The sequence below is a fragment of the Phyllobates terribilis genome, unplaced genomic scaffold (genome assembly GCF_046119375.1).
Source record: "Phyllobates terribilis strain yellow unplaced genomic scaffold, ASM4611937v1 Scaffold_2__4_contigs__length_985480577, whole genome shotgun sequence".
NCBI lineage: Eukaryota > Metazoa > Chordata > Amphibia > Anura > Dendrobatidae > Phyllobates > Phyllobates terribilis.
In genome coordinates this window covers 72,541,158-72,555,707 of record NW_027362762.1, presented here as the reverse complement: position 1 = coordinate 72,555,707, position 14,550 = coordinate 72,541,158, and the positions used below count along the sequence as shown (strand labels likewise).

The following is a 14,550-nucleotide window of genomic DNA, read 5'->3' as shown; positions in this document are numbered from 1 at the left end:
ACAGAATTTAAAAAAAATGTAAACTCATGAAATAGGCCTGGACAGAAATGATGGTACCCCTGAAAATAATGTGACAAAAGGGACATGTTAAATCAAGTTGTGTCCACTAATTATCATCACAGGTGTCTACAATCTTGTAATCAGTCAGTGGGCCTGTATATAGGGCTACAGATACTCACTGTGCTGTTTGGTGACATGGTGTGTACCACACTCAACATGGACCAGAGGAAGCAAAGGAAAGAGTTGTCTCAGGAGATTAGAAAGAAAATTATAGACAAGCATGTTAAAGTTAAAGGTTATAAGACCATCTCCAAGCAGCTTGATGTTCCTGTGACTACAGATGCACATATTATTCAGAAATGTAAGATCCATGGGAGTGTAGCCAACCTCTCTGGACGTGGCCGCAGGAGGAAAATTGATGATAAATCAAAGAGACGGATAATACGAATGGTAACAAAAGAGCCCAGGAAAACTTCTAAAGAGACTAAAGGTGAACTTCAAGCTCAAGGAACATCAGTGTCAGATCACACCATCCGTCGTCGTTTGATCCAAAGTGGACTTCATGGGAGACGACCATGGAGAACACCATTGTTGAAAAAAAATCATAAAAAGCCAGACTGGAATTTGCCAAACTACATGTTGACAAGCCACAAAGCTTCTGGGAGAATGTCCTATGGACAGCTGAGACAAAAATGGAAGTTTTTGGCAAGGCACATCAGCCCTATGTTCACAGACAGAAAAATGAAGCATGTCAAGAAAAGAACACTGTCCCTGCTGTGAAACATGGTGGAGGCTCTGTTATGTTCTGGGGCTGCTTTGCTGCATCTGGCACAGGGTGTCTTGAATCTGTGCAGGGTACAATGAAATCTCAGGACTATCAAGGGATTCTAGAGAGAAATGTGCTGCCCAGTGTCAGAAAGCTTGGTCTCAGTTCCAGGTCATGGGTCTTGCAACAGGATAATGACCCAAAAAACACACAGCTAAATACACCCAAGAATGGCTAAGAGGAAAACATTGGACTATTCTGAAGTGGCTTCTATGAGCCCTGACCTAAATCCTATGGAGCATCTTTGGAAAGAGATGAAACATGCCGTCTGGAAAAGGCAACCTTCACACACGAGACAACTGGAGCAGTTTGCTCATGAGGAGTGGCCAAAATACCTGTCGAGAGGCGCAGAAGTCTCATTGACAGTTACAGGAATCGTTTGATTGCAGTGATCGCCTCAAAAGGTTCAACAAAATATTAAGTTAATTTCTGTCCAGGCCGATTTCATCAGTTCAATTTTTTTTTTAAATTCTGTGGAAGCAGAAAAGCAATGTCTGACTTTCATTTGTTCATTTTTATAGATTTTTAATTTATTATTACTTTTGTCAGATTCAAGTTATTTCTGTGACCATTGTGAGTTTTTCTTTCATTAAACGAGGGGTACCAACAATTTTGACCACATGTGTATGTAGTAGGTATAATAATAATAATAATAATAATAGCAAATGTCACCGATTGGAAATGTAGTATAGTTCTTTTGATTAGCTATGTCGCTTACCCCATGTGCAGGGCATTGCAGTAGCATCTATGCTTGCAACCACTAACAACCATGGATACCTAAGCTACTGCAATGCCCTGCACATGGGGTAAGCGAGATAGCTCAGGAGAACTATACTACATTTCTAATTGGAGGTATTTGCTAATATTATTATTACACCTACTCCATATTGCGATAGGATCTTGGAAATGGGAATACCCCCTTAATTCCTAGACTCTGGTGTATGACTCTTCCCTGGCCCCTGCCATTGTGTAAACCTTGCTCTAGTGATGTCATAGTGTGTCAACACTGCAGCCAATCACTTACTGTAAGATGTTCACACCACTAAGGTCACCACTCTGACCGTTGATTGGCTGCAGTGATCACACACCATCACTGGAGAGCAACCAGAGAGGTGTCAGAACGGGAGCAGCAGATGAGTTTTACTCGATTTGCGTGAAGTGACCGTGCATACTGTACATGTTGGCTGCGGTATGCATATATCGTAGTACTGCAGCGCATGCTACATTAATAGTGTAGGGTAAGAATGTTGCATTTTTGATTGCAACATCTATATACATGGAGAAAATAATAGATATTGCCAATGATAAAAGCAGCTTCCTGCGTTACACAGGCAGAAGTCGGGAAAGATTGCAACGACCCAACAGAAAACGTCCCATATTTCAGCTTCTCTCTGCCCTGTGAGGCTGTGTGCCCACGATGCTCTTTTTAAGCTTTTCCGCAGCGGCAAAAACGCTGCAGAAACGCTTAAAAAACGCATGGTAGAAGGCTTGCCATGTCCCCCAATGATAATCTGCATGTGCTGTGCACATGCTGTGGAAATTTCCGCTGCGGATTATCATTGCGGAAAAAAACGCAGCACTACCAATTATTTTGCGGAAGTGCTGCGTTTTCGCCGCCATTGACTTGCATTAGAACGCATGGATTCCGCTTCACTAAATAAGGACATGCGGAATAAACGCGTTCAATGTGCGGATGGTACCCGGGTGTGGAGGACAGGAGACTCTCCTCCGGACCCGGGTACCATAGAACCTGTGAAAAAAAGAATAAAATAAAAAATAAAGATTATATTTACCTTCTGGTGGCCCCCGCTGCACTCGTCCTTTCTTGCCGGCAGATCGCGATGGACTGAAGGACCTGCGCTGACGTCCTAGTCATGTGATGGGTCACGCGACGCTGACGTCGGCAGGTCCTTCAGTGTACCGCTGCCGGCAGCCAGGACGGAGGGAAGCAGGACACCGGGGGCCATCAGAGGGTAAGTATAGATTTATTTTTTTATTTTTTACCATTCTTTCGGTCACAGTATATAAATCCGTGCCGTTTGCATGGATTTATATAGTGTGACCAAGTTGACAAGCACTTTCCAAGTGATGCTAAAATCGCTTGGAAAACACGTAGGGGCTGTCACCTTTCAACAATTTTATTTCTCATTAAGTATGTGTAAAAAAACAAAGCAAAAAACTGTGCTTCACTTACCCTCATGGGGTGCAGAGCTCTCTCTGTTGTTTGTCTGCAGCGGTAAACTCATGTCAACAGGGACTAGTGGCATTTACATCTCCTAAGTCTCTGAGCTCACTGATTGGTTGCAGCGCTGTCAAGATAATGTCACCGCTGCAGCTGATCATCAGAGACCGGGCTGCTGTTTAACCTGTCTTGGGGCAAGTAAGCGGCTCCCGCTAGTAACATCGGGCCTGGCAGCCAGTTTTCCTTTTGGGCTGCTGCCTCTCCTGCATGGGTATTCTTAATGTTCTCCATATCTTAGGATAAGGAGCCGGCTGAGCAGCTCTCGGTGGCAGATTAATGTGGACACGACACGCAGCCGCTCCAGGTTCTATTCCTGATCCTGAAGTGTTCTTAAATTACCGCACATCCTATTTTTCCAGGTTTTACAGAGGTTGTCATAGTATGTGAACCCCACCCTTCTTGGAGAATCTTCTTAATTTTATTTTATCTAGTGAACAACATCACATTTATTCAAGGGGTTGTCTCATTTTCTTAAAGGGGTTCCAGCGGAATAAAAAAATAATAATTACTATAAAAGAAATGTCATAGTAGATGAATTCCCAAATACATTTAATAATGCAAATCACATTTGTTTGTCTAGGGAGGTAATCTCTAGTGAATTAAAATGACTGCCGCCTTATTATACTAACAAAAACCTGGCCCAAAATCTTAATAGGACAGGTGAGCATGTGCAGTAGGAAGCTCTGTCGCTCCCTTCATGTGTAGGAAGATGTGCTCCTAGTGCGGATTCTGATATAATACTGGAGACACCAGGGGTGCTGAGGTAAGAAGAGACTGCTCACACTTCTGTCCACCTTATGTATCTGATCTAATACTGGAGAGATCACTGGTGCTGAGGTAAGAAGAGACTGCTCACACTTCTGTCCACCTTATGTATCTGATCTAATACTGGAGAGATCACTGGTGCTGAGGTAAGAAGAGACTGCTCACAGTGCTGTCCACCTTATGTATCTGATCTAATACTGGAGAGATCACTGGTGCTGAGGTAAGAAGAGACTGCTCACACTTCTGTCCACCTTATGTATCTGATCTAATACTGGAGAGATCACTGGTGCTGAGGTAAGATGAGGCTGCTCACAGTGCTGTCCGCCCTGTCTATCTGATCTAATACTGGAGATACCAGAAGTGCTGAGGTAAGATGAGACTGCTCACACTGCTATCCACCCTGTATATATGATCTAAAACTGGAGATACCAGGGTGATGAGGTAAGAAGAGGCTGCTCACGCTGCTGTCCACACTATCTGCTCTAATACTGGAGATACCAGGGGCAATGACTTAAGAAGAGGCTGCTCACACTGCTGTCTACCCTGTCTATCTGTACTAATACTGTAGATACCAGGCGTGCAGGGGTAAAAAGAGGCTGCTCACACTGCTGTCCACCCTTTCTATCTGAATGACAATTTGTGGTATAGATATCTCCTGGACAGTGGAGCTTCCTGCTGCACATGCTCGCAGGCTCCTGTTCTAACATTGTAGGACAGGGTTCTGTCAGTATATCAAGGTGGCAGATATTTTTCATTCTATAGTGATAACCCCTCTAGACAAAAACTGATTGTGATTTGCTAATAAAAGTTATTTAAATATGTAAATAGTCTCTTCAGAGAGGGAGAGAACTGGAAGTTCTAGTACTGGAGTACTAGCTCTTGGAAGTAGTAATTCTAAAATTCAGTATCGAGTGTTTCTCCATCCTTGCCACATGACTTGGAGTAACAGGCCATACCAGAAACTACATTTGGAGACATGTTTCCTAGGAGTATGAACTTTATCAGTGCAAAGCTGGATATCTGATTTGGCTGAGTGAGAGGCGGTATTTAGGAATGTATTTATAATTAAATTTCCTTTTATTTCTTTTATTTATTCCATGAGAACCCCTTTAAGTGGATATAATTGCAAAGTGTTTGTAAAAACAAGCAGATTTACAATTTATCTCTGATTTCAAAATCCTTTCTATTCTCAAGAATGGGAAGAGCTCACAGTTCTGACCAGCGATGCGATTGTGCTGCTGCACTGAGCTGTCAATCATCAGGAGCACACCGCCACCTGGCCAGCAGGGATCTAGGAGGCTGGGGAGCTGTGCGCTCTGGAAGATAGAAGAGAGTAACTTTTTAACGATGAAATATATTTCTGAGGGTTTGTCCTCTTTCCTGACTGCAGTGAAAATATTACTTAATGTCTACCAGCTGAAGCTCCATATTCTGAAACTGCAGATGACCACATATTTTTTCCTACAGCACCTCTGCAGGGGAAATGTTTTACTACAATGCATCAGCTCAAATAAAAATGCAGAATCCTCTAGAGAGGCAGCCACTCTGGACAATGCCTCTTATTACTGTGGTTAATAGTTCATGGGTCCGGATGAGAAGCTCTAATGGGACACATGGGTAGGGATCGTTTTGATGAAAGCTGTAAGACATTATTTCTGATTAAAGCATTGCACATTATTTATGGGGAGTTAGTGGGGGATTGGGTCGGAAATGTATGGATCGGACAGGTTATGGACCTGATATTATGTATGGGGAGGTGGAGGGAGATTAGGGCAGAGATGTATGAAGGGGACAGGTTATGGACCTGATATTATATATGGGGAGGTGGAGGGAGATTAGGGCAGAGATGTATGAAGGGGACAGGTTATGGACCTGATATTATGTATGGGGAGGTGGAGGAAGATTAGGGCAGAGATGTATGGAGAGGACAGGTTATGGACCTGATATTATGTATGAGGAGGTAGAGGGAGATTAGGGCAGAGATGTATGGAGAGGACAGGTTATGGACCTGATATTATGTATGGGTAGGTAGAGGGAGATTAGGGCAGAGATGTATGGAGGGGACAGGTTATGGACCTGATATTATGTATGGGGAGGTTGAGGGAGATTAGGGCTGAGATGTATGGAGAGGACAGGTTATGGACCTGATATTATGTATGAGGAGGTAGAGGGAGATTAGGGCAGAGATGTATGGAGAGGACAGGTTATGGACCTGATATTATGTATGGGGAGGTTGAGGGAGATTAGGGCTGAGATGTATGGAGAGGACAGGTTATGGACCTGATATTATGTATGGGGAGGTTGAGGGAGATTAGGGCTGAGATGTATGGAGAGGACAGGTTATGGACCTGATATTATGTATGGGGAGGTTGAGGGAGATTAGGGCAGAGATGTATGGAGAGGACAGGTTATGGACCTGATATTATGTATGGGGAGGTTGAGGGAGATTAGGGCTGAGATGTATGGAGAGGACAGGTTATGGACCTGATATTATGTATGAGGAGGTAGAGGGAGATTAGGGCAGAGATGTATGGAGAGGACAGGTTATGGACCTGATATTATGTATGGGGAGGTTGAGAGAGATTAGGGCAGAGATGTATGGAGAGGACAGGTTATGGACCTGATATTATGTATGGAGAGGTGGAGGGAGATTAGGACAAACATGTATGGAGGAGACAGGTTATGGACCTGATATTATGTATATAGAGGTTGAGGGAGATTAGGGCAGAGATGTATGGAGGAGACAGGTTATGGACCTGATATTATGTATATAGAGGTAGAGGGAGATTAGGGCAGAGATGTATGGAGGGGACAGGTTATTGACCTGATATTATGTATGGGGAGGTTGAGGGAGATTAGGGCAGAGATGTATGGAGAGGACAGGTTATGGACCTGATATTATGTATGGGGAGGTAGAGGGAGATTAGGGCAGAGATGTATGGAGGGGACAGGTTATTGACCTGATATTATGTGTGGGGAGGTAGAGGGAGATTAGGGCTGAGATGTATGGAGAGGACAGGTTATGTACCTGATGTTATGTATGAGGAGGTAGAGGGAGATTAGGGCAGAGATGTATGGAGAGGACAGGTTATGGACCTGATATTATGTATGGGGAGGTTGAGGGAGATTAGGGCAGAGATGTATGGAGAGGACAGGTTATGGACCTGATATTATGTATGGGGAGGTTGAGGGAGATTAGAGCAGAGATGTATGGAGAGGACAGGTTATGGACCTGATATTATGTATGGGGAGGTTGAGGGAGATTAGGGCAGAGATGTATGGAGAGGACAGGTTATGGACCTGATATTATGTATGGGGAGGTGGAGGGAGATTAGGACAAACATGTATGGAGGAGACAGGTTATGGACCTGATATTATGTATATAGAGGTAGAGGGAGATTAGGGCAGAGATGTATGGAGGGGACAGGTTATTGACCTGATATTATGTATGGGGAGGTTGAGGGAGATTAGGGCAGAGATGTATGGAGAGGACAGGTTATGGACCTGATATTATGTATGGGGAGGTAGAGGGAGATTAGGGCAGAGATGTATGGAGGGGACAGGTTATGGACCTGATATTATGTATGGGGAGGTTGAGGGAGATTAGGGCTGAGATGTATGGAGAGGACAGGTTATGGACCTGATATTATGTATGAGGAGGTAGAGGGAGATTAGGGCAGAGATGTATGGAGATGACAGGTTATGGACCTGATATTATGTATGGGGAGGTTGAGGGAGATTAGGGCAGAGATGTATGGAGAGGACAGGTTATGGACCTGATATTATGTATGGGGAGGTTGAGGGAGATTAGGGCTGAGATGTATGGAGGGGACAGGTTATGGACCTGATATTATGTATGAGGAGGTAGAGGGAGATTAGGGCAGAGATGTATGGAGAGGACAGGTTATGGACCTGATATTATGTATGGGGAGGTTGAGGGAGATTAGGGCAGAGATGTATGGAGAGGACAGGTTATGGACCTGATATTATGTATGGCGAGGTTGAGGGAGATTAGAGCAGAGATGTATGGAGAGGACAGGTTATGGACCTGATATTATGTATGGAGAGGTTGAGGGAGATTAGGGCAGAGATGTATGGAGAGGACATGTTATGGACCTGATATTATGTATGGGGAGGTGGAGGGAGATTAGGACAGAGATGTATGGAGGGGACAGGTTATGGACCTGATATTATGTATATAGAGGTTGAGGGAGATTAGGGCAGAGATGTATGGAGAGGACAGGTTATGGACCTGATATTATGTATGAGGAGGTAGAGGGAGATTAGGGCAGAGATGTATGGAGAGGACAGGTTATTGACCTGATATTATGTATGGGGAGGTTGAGGGAGATTAGGGCAGAGATGTATGGAGAGGACAGGTTATGGACCTGATATTATGTATGGAGAGGTGGAGGGAGATTAGGACAAACATGTATGGAGGAGACAGGTTATGGACCTGATATTATGTATATAGAGGTTGAGGGAGATTAGGGCAGAGATGTATGGAGGAGACAGGTTATGGACCTGATATTATGTATATAGAGGTAGAGGGAGACTAGGGCAGAGATGTTTGGAGGGGACAGGTTATTGACCTGATATTATGTATGGGGAGGTTGAGGGAGATTAGGGCAGAGATGTATGGAGAGGACAGGTTATGGACCTGATATTATGTATGGGGAGGTAGAGGGAGATTAGGGCAGAGATGTATGGAGGGGACAGGTTATGGACCTGATATTATGTATGAGGAGGTAGAGGAAGATTAGGGCAGAGATGTATGGAGAGGACAGGTTATGGACCTGATATTATGTATGGGGAGGTTGAGGGAGATTAGGGCAGAGATGTATGGAGAGGACAGGTTATGGACCTGATATTATGTATGGGGAGGTTGAGGGAGATTAGAGCAGAGATGTATGGAGAGGACAGGTTATGGACCTGATATTATGTATGGGGAGGTTGAGGGAGATTAGGGCAGAGATGTATGGAGAGGACATGTTATGGACCTGATATTATGTATGGGGAGGTGGAAGGAGATTAGGACAGAGATGTATGGAGGGGACAGGTTATGGACCTGATATTATGTATATAGAGGTTGAGGGAGATTAGGGCAGAGATGTATGGAGGAGACAGGTTATGGACCTGATATTATGTATGGAGAGGTTGAGGGAGATTAAGGCAGAGATGTATGGAGGAGACAGGTTATGGACCTGATATTATGTATATAGAGGTTGAGGGAGATTAGGGCAGAGATGTATGGAGAGGACAGGTTATGGACCTGATATTATGTATGGGGAGGTGGAGGGAGATTAGGTTAAAGATGTATGGAGGAGACAGGTTATGGACCTGATATTATGTATGAGGAGGTAGAGGGAGATTAGGGCAGAGATGTATGGAGAGGACAGGTTATGGACCTGATATTATGTATGGGGAGGTTGAGAGAGATTAGGGCAGAGATGTATGGAGAGGACAGGTTATGGACCTGATATTATGTATGGAGAGGTGGAGGGAGATTAGGACAAACATGTATGGAGGAGACAGGTTATGGACCTGATATTATGTATATAGAGGTTGAGGGAGATTAGGGCAGAGATGTATGGAGGAGACAGGTTATGGACCTGATATTATGTATATAGAGGTAGAGGGAGATTAGGGCAGAGATGTATGGAGGGGACAGGTTATTGACCTGATATTATGTATGGGGAGGTTGAGGGAGATTAGGGCAGAGATGTATGGAGAGGACAGGTTATGGACCTGATATTATGTATGGGGAGGTAGAGGGAGATTAGGGCAGAGATGTATGGAGGGGACAGGTTATTGACCTGATATTATGTGTGGGGAGGTAGAGGGAGATTAGGGCTGAGATGTATGGAGAGGACAGGTTATGTACCTGATATTATGTATGAGGAGGTAGAGGGAGATTAGGGCAGAGATGTATGGAGAGGACAGGTTATGGACCTGATATTATGTATGGGGAGGTTGAGGGAGATTAGGGCAGAGATGTATGGAGAGGACAGGTTATGGACCTGATATTATGTATGGGGAGGTTGAGGGAGATTAGAGCAGAGATGTATGGAGAGGACAGGTTATGGACCTGATATTATGTATGGGGAGGTGGAGGGAGATTAGGAAAAACATGTATGGAGGAGACAGGTTATGGACCTGATATTATGTATATAGAGGTAGAGGGAGATTAGGGCAGAGATGTATGGAGGAGACCGGTTATGGACCTGATATTATGTATATAGAGGTAGAGGGAGATTAGGGCAGAGATGTATGGAGAGGACAGGTTATGGACCTGATATTATGTATGAGGAGGTAGAGGGAGATTAGGGCAGAGATGTATGGAGAGGACAGGTTATTGACCTGATATTATGTATGGGGAGGTTGAGGGAGATTAGGGCAGAGATGTATGGAGAGGACAGGTTATGGACCTGATATTATGTATGGGGAGGTAGAGGGAGATTAGGACAAACATGTATGGAGGAGACAGGTTATGGACCTGATATTATGTATATAGAGGTAGAGGGAGATTAGGGCAGAGATGTATGGAGGGGACAGGTTATTGACCTGATATTATGTATGGGGAGGTTGAGGGAGATTAGGGCAGAGATGTATGGAGAGGACAGGTTATGGACCTGATATTATGTATGGGTAGGTAGAGGGAGATTAGGGCAGAGATGTATGGAGGGGACAGGTTATGGACCTGATATTATGTATGGGGAGGTTGAGGGAGATTAGGGCTGAGATGTATGGAGAGGACAGGTTATGGACCTGATATTATGTATGAGGAGGTAGAGGGAGATTAGGGCAGAGATGTATGGAGAGGACAGGTTATGGACCTGATATTATGTATGGGGAGGTTGAGGGAGATTAGGGCTGAGATGTATGGAGAGGACAGGTTATGGACCTGATATTATGTATGGGGAGGTTGAGGGAGATTAGGGCTGAGATGTATGGAGAGGACAGGTTATGGACCTGATATTATGTATGGGGAGGTTGAGGGAGATTAGGGCAGAGATGTATGGAGAGGACAGGTTATGGACCTGATATTATGTATGGGGAGGTTGAGGGAGATTAGGGCTGAGATGTATGGAGAGGACAGGTTATGGACCTGATATTATGTATGAGGAGGTAGAGGGAGATTAGGGCAGAGATGTATGGAGAGGACAGGTTATGGACCTGATATTATGTATGGGGAGGTTGAGAGAGATTAGGGCAGAGATGTATGGAGAGGACAGGTTATGGACCTGATATTATGTATGGAGAGGTGGAGGGAGATTAGGACAAACATGTATGGAGGAGACAGGTTATGGACCTGATATTATGTATATAGAGGTTGAGGGAGATTAGGGCAGAGATGTATGGAGGAGACAGGTTATGGACCTGATATTATGTATATAGAGGTAGAGGGAGATTAGGGCAGAGATGTATGGAGGGGACAGGTTATTGACCTGATATTATGTATGGGGAGGTTGAGGGAGATTAGGGCAGAGATGTATGGAGAGGACAGGTTATGGACCTGATATTATGTATGGGGAGGTAGAGGGAGATTAGGGCAGAGATGTATGGAGGGGACAGGTTATTGACCGGATATTATGTGTGGGGAGGTAGAGGGAGATTAGGGCTGAGATGTATGGAGAGGACAGGTTATGTACCTGATATTATGTATGAGGAGGTAGAGGGAGATTAGGGCAGAGATGTATGGAGAGGACAGGTTATGGACCTGATATTATGTATGGGGAGGTTGAGGGAGATTAGGGCAGAGATGTATGGAGAGGACAGGTTATGGACCTGATATTATGTATGGGGAGGTTGAGGGAGATTAGAGCAGAGATGTATGGAGAGGACAGGTTATGGACCTGATATTATGTATGGGGAGGTTGAGGGAGATTAGGGCAGAGATGTATGGAGAGGACAGGTTATGGACCTGATATTATGTATGGGGAGGTGGAGGGAGATTAGGACAAACATGTATGGAGGAGACAGGTTATGGACCTGATATTATGTATATAGAGGTAGAGGGAGATTAGGGCAGAGATGTATGGAGGGGACAGGTTATTGACCTGATATTATGTATGGGGAGGTTGAGGGAGATTAGGGCAGAGATGTATGGAGAGGACAGGTTATGGACCTGATATTATGTATGGGGAGGTAGAGGGAGATTAGGGCAGAGATGTATGGAGGGGACAGGTTATGGACCTGATATTATGTATGGGGAGGTTGAGGGAGATTAGGGCTGAGATGTATGGAGAGGACAGGTTATGGACCTGATATTATGTATGAGGAGGTAGAGGGAGATTAGGGCAGAGATGTATGGAGAGGACAGGTTATGGACCTGATATTATGTATGGGGAGGTTGAGGGAGATTAGGGCAGAGATGTATGGAGAGGACAGGTTATGGACCTGATATTATGTATGGGGAGGTTGAGGGAGATTAGGGCTGAGATGTATGGAGGGGACAGGTTATGGACCTGATATTATGTATGAGGAGGTAGAGGGAGATTAGGGCAGAGATGTATGGAGAGGACAGGTTATGGACCTGATATTATGTATGGGGAGGTTGAGGGAGATTAGGGCAGAGATGTATGGAGAGGACAGGTTATGGACCTGATATTATGTATGGCGAGGTTGAGGGAGATTAGAGCAGAGATGTATGGAGAGGACAGGTTATGGACCTGATATTATGTATGGGGAGGTTGAGGGAGATTAGGGCAGAGATGTATGGAGAGGACATGTTATGGACCTGATATTATGTATGGGGAGGTGGAGGGAGATTAGGACAGAGATGTATGGAGGGGACAGGTTATGGACCTGATATTATGTATATAGAGGTTGAGGGAGATTAGGGCAGAGATGTATGGAGAGGACAGGTTATGGACCTGATATTATGTATGAGGAGGTAGAGGGAGATTAGGGCAGAGATGTATGGAGAGGACAGGTTATTGACCTGATATTATGTATGGGGAGGTTGAGGGAGATTAGGGCAGAGATGTATGGAGAGGACAGGTTATGGACCTGATATTATGTATGGAGAGGTGGAGGGAGATTAGGACAAACATGTATGGAGGAGACAGGTTATGGACCTGATATTATGTATATAGAGGTTGAGGGAGATTAGGGCAGAGATGTATGGAGGAGACAGGTTATGGACCTGATATTATGTATATAGAGGTAGAGGGAGACTAGGGCAGAGATGTTTGGAGGGGACAGGTTATTGACCTGATATTATGTATGGGGAGGTTGAGGGAGATTAGAGCAGAGATGTATGGAGAGGACAGGTTATGGACCTGATATTATGTATGGGGAGGTAGAGGGAGATTAGGGCAGAGATGTATGGAGGGGACAGGTTATGGACCTGATATTATGTATGAGGAGGTAGAGGAAGATTAGGGCAGAGATGTATGGAGAGGACAGGTTATGGACCTGATATTATGTATGGGGAGGTTGAGGGAGATTAGGGCAGAGATGTATGGAGAGGACAGGTTATGGACCTGATATTATGTATGGGGAGGTTGAGGGAGATTAGAGCAGAGATGTATGGAGAGGACAGGTTATGGACCTGATATTATGTATGGGGAGGTTGAGGGAGATTAGGGCAGAGATGTATGGAGAGGACATGTTATGGACCTGATATTATGTATGGGGAGGTGGAAGGAGATTAGGACAGAGATGTATGGAGGGGACAGGTTATGGACCTGATATTATGTATATAGAGGTTGAGGGAGATTAGGGCAGAGATGTATGGAGAGGACAGGTTATGGACCTGATATTATGTATGGGGAGGTGGAGGGAGATTAGGTTAAAGATGTATGGAGTAGACAGGTTATGGACCTGATATTATGTATGAGGAGGTAGAGGGAGATTAGGGCAGAGATGTATGGAGAGGACAGGTTATGGACCTGATATTATGTATGGGGAGGTTGAGAGAGATTAGGGCAGAGATGTATGGAGAGGACAGGTTATGGACCTGATATTATGTATGGAGAGGTGGAGGGAGATTAGGACAAACATGTATGGAGGAGACAGGTTATGGACCTGATATTATGTATATAGAGGTTGAGGGAGATTAGGGCAGAGATGTATGGAGGAGACAGGTTATGGACCTGATATTATGTATATAGAGGTAAAGGGAGATTAGGGCAGAGATGTATGGAGGGGACAGGTTATTGACCTGATATTATGTATGGGGAGGTTGAGGGAGATTAGGGCAGAGATGTATGGAGAGGACAGGTTATGGACCTGATATTATGTATGGGGAGGTAGAGGGAGATTAGGGCAGAGATGTATGGAGGGGACAGGTTATTGACCTGATATTATGTGTGGGGAGGTAGAGGGAGATTAGGGCTGAGATGTATGGAGAGGACAGGTTATGTACCTGATATTATGTATGAGGAGGTAGAGGGAGATTAGGGCAGAGATGTATGGAGAGGACAGGTTATGGACCTGATATTATGTATGGGGAGGTTGAGGGAGATTAGGGCAGAGATGTATGGAGAGGACAGGTTATGGACCTGATATTATGTATGGGGAGGTTGAGGGAGATTAGAGCAGAGATGTATGGAGAGGACAGGTTATGGACCTGATATTATGTATGGGGAGGTTGAGGGAGATTAGGGCAGAGATGTATGGAGAGGACAGGTTATGGACCTGATATTATGTATGGGGAGGTGGAGGGAGATTAGGGCAGAGATGTATGGAGAGGACAGGTTATGGACCTGAT

At 44.7% G+C, this 14,550-nt stretch overlaps 1 protein-coding gene across 4 annotated transcripts in view; it reads left to right on the top strand.

Moving 5' to 3' along the window:
* DYNC2H1 (dynein cytoplasmic 2 heavy chain 1) overlaps window positions 1-14,550 on the top strand; it is a 525,522-nt gene that overhangs the window by 209,808 nt on the left and 301,164 nt on the right. The window lies entirely within an intron of this gene.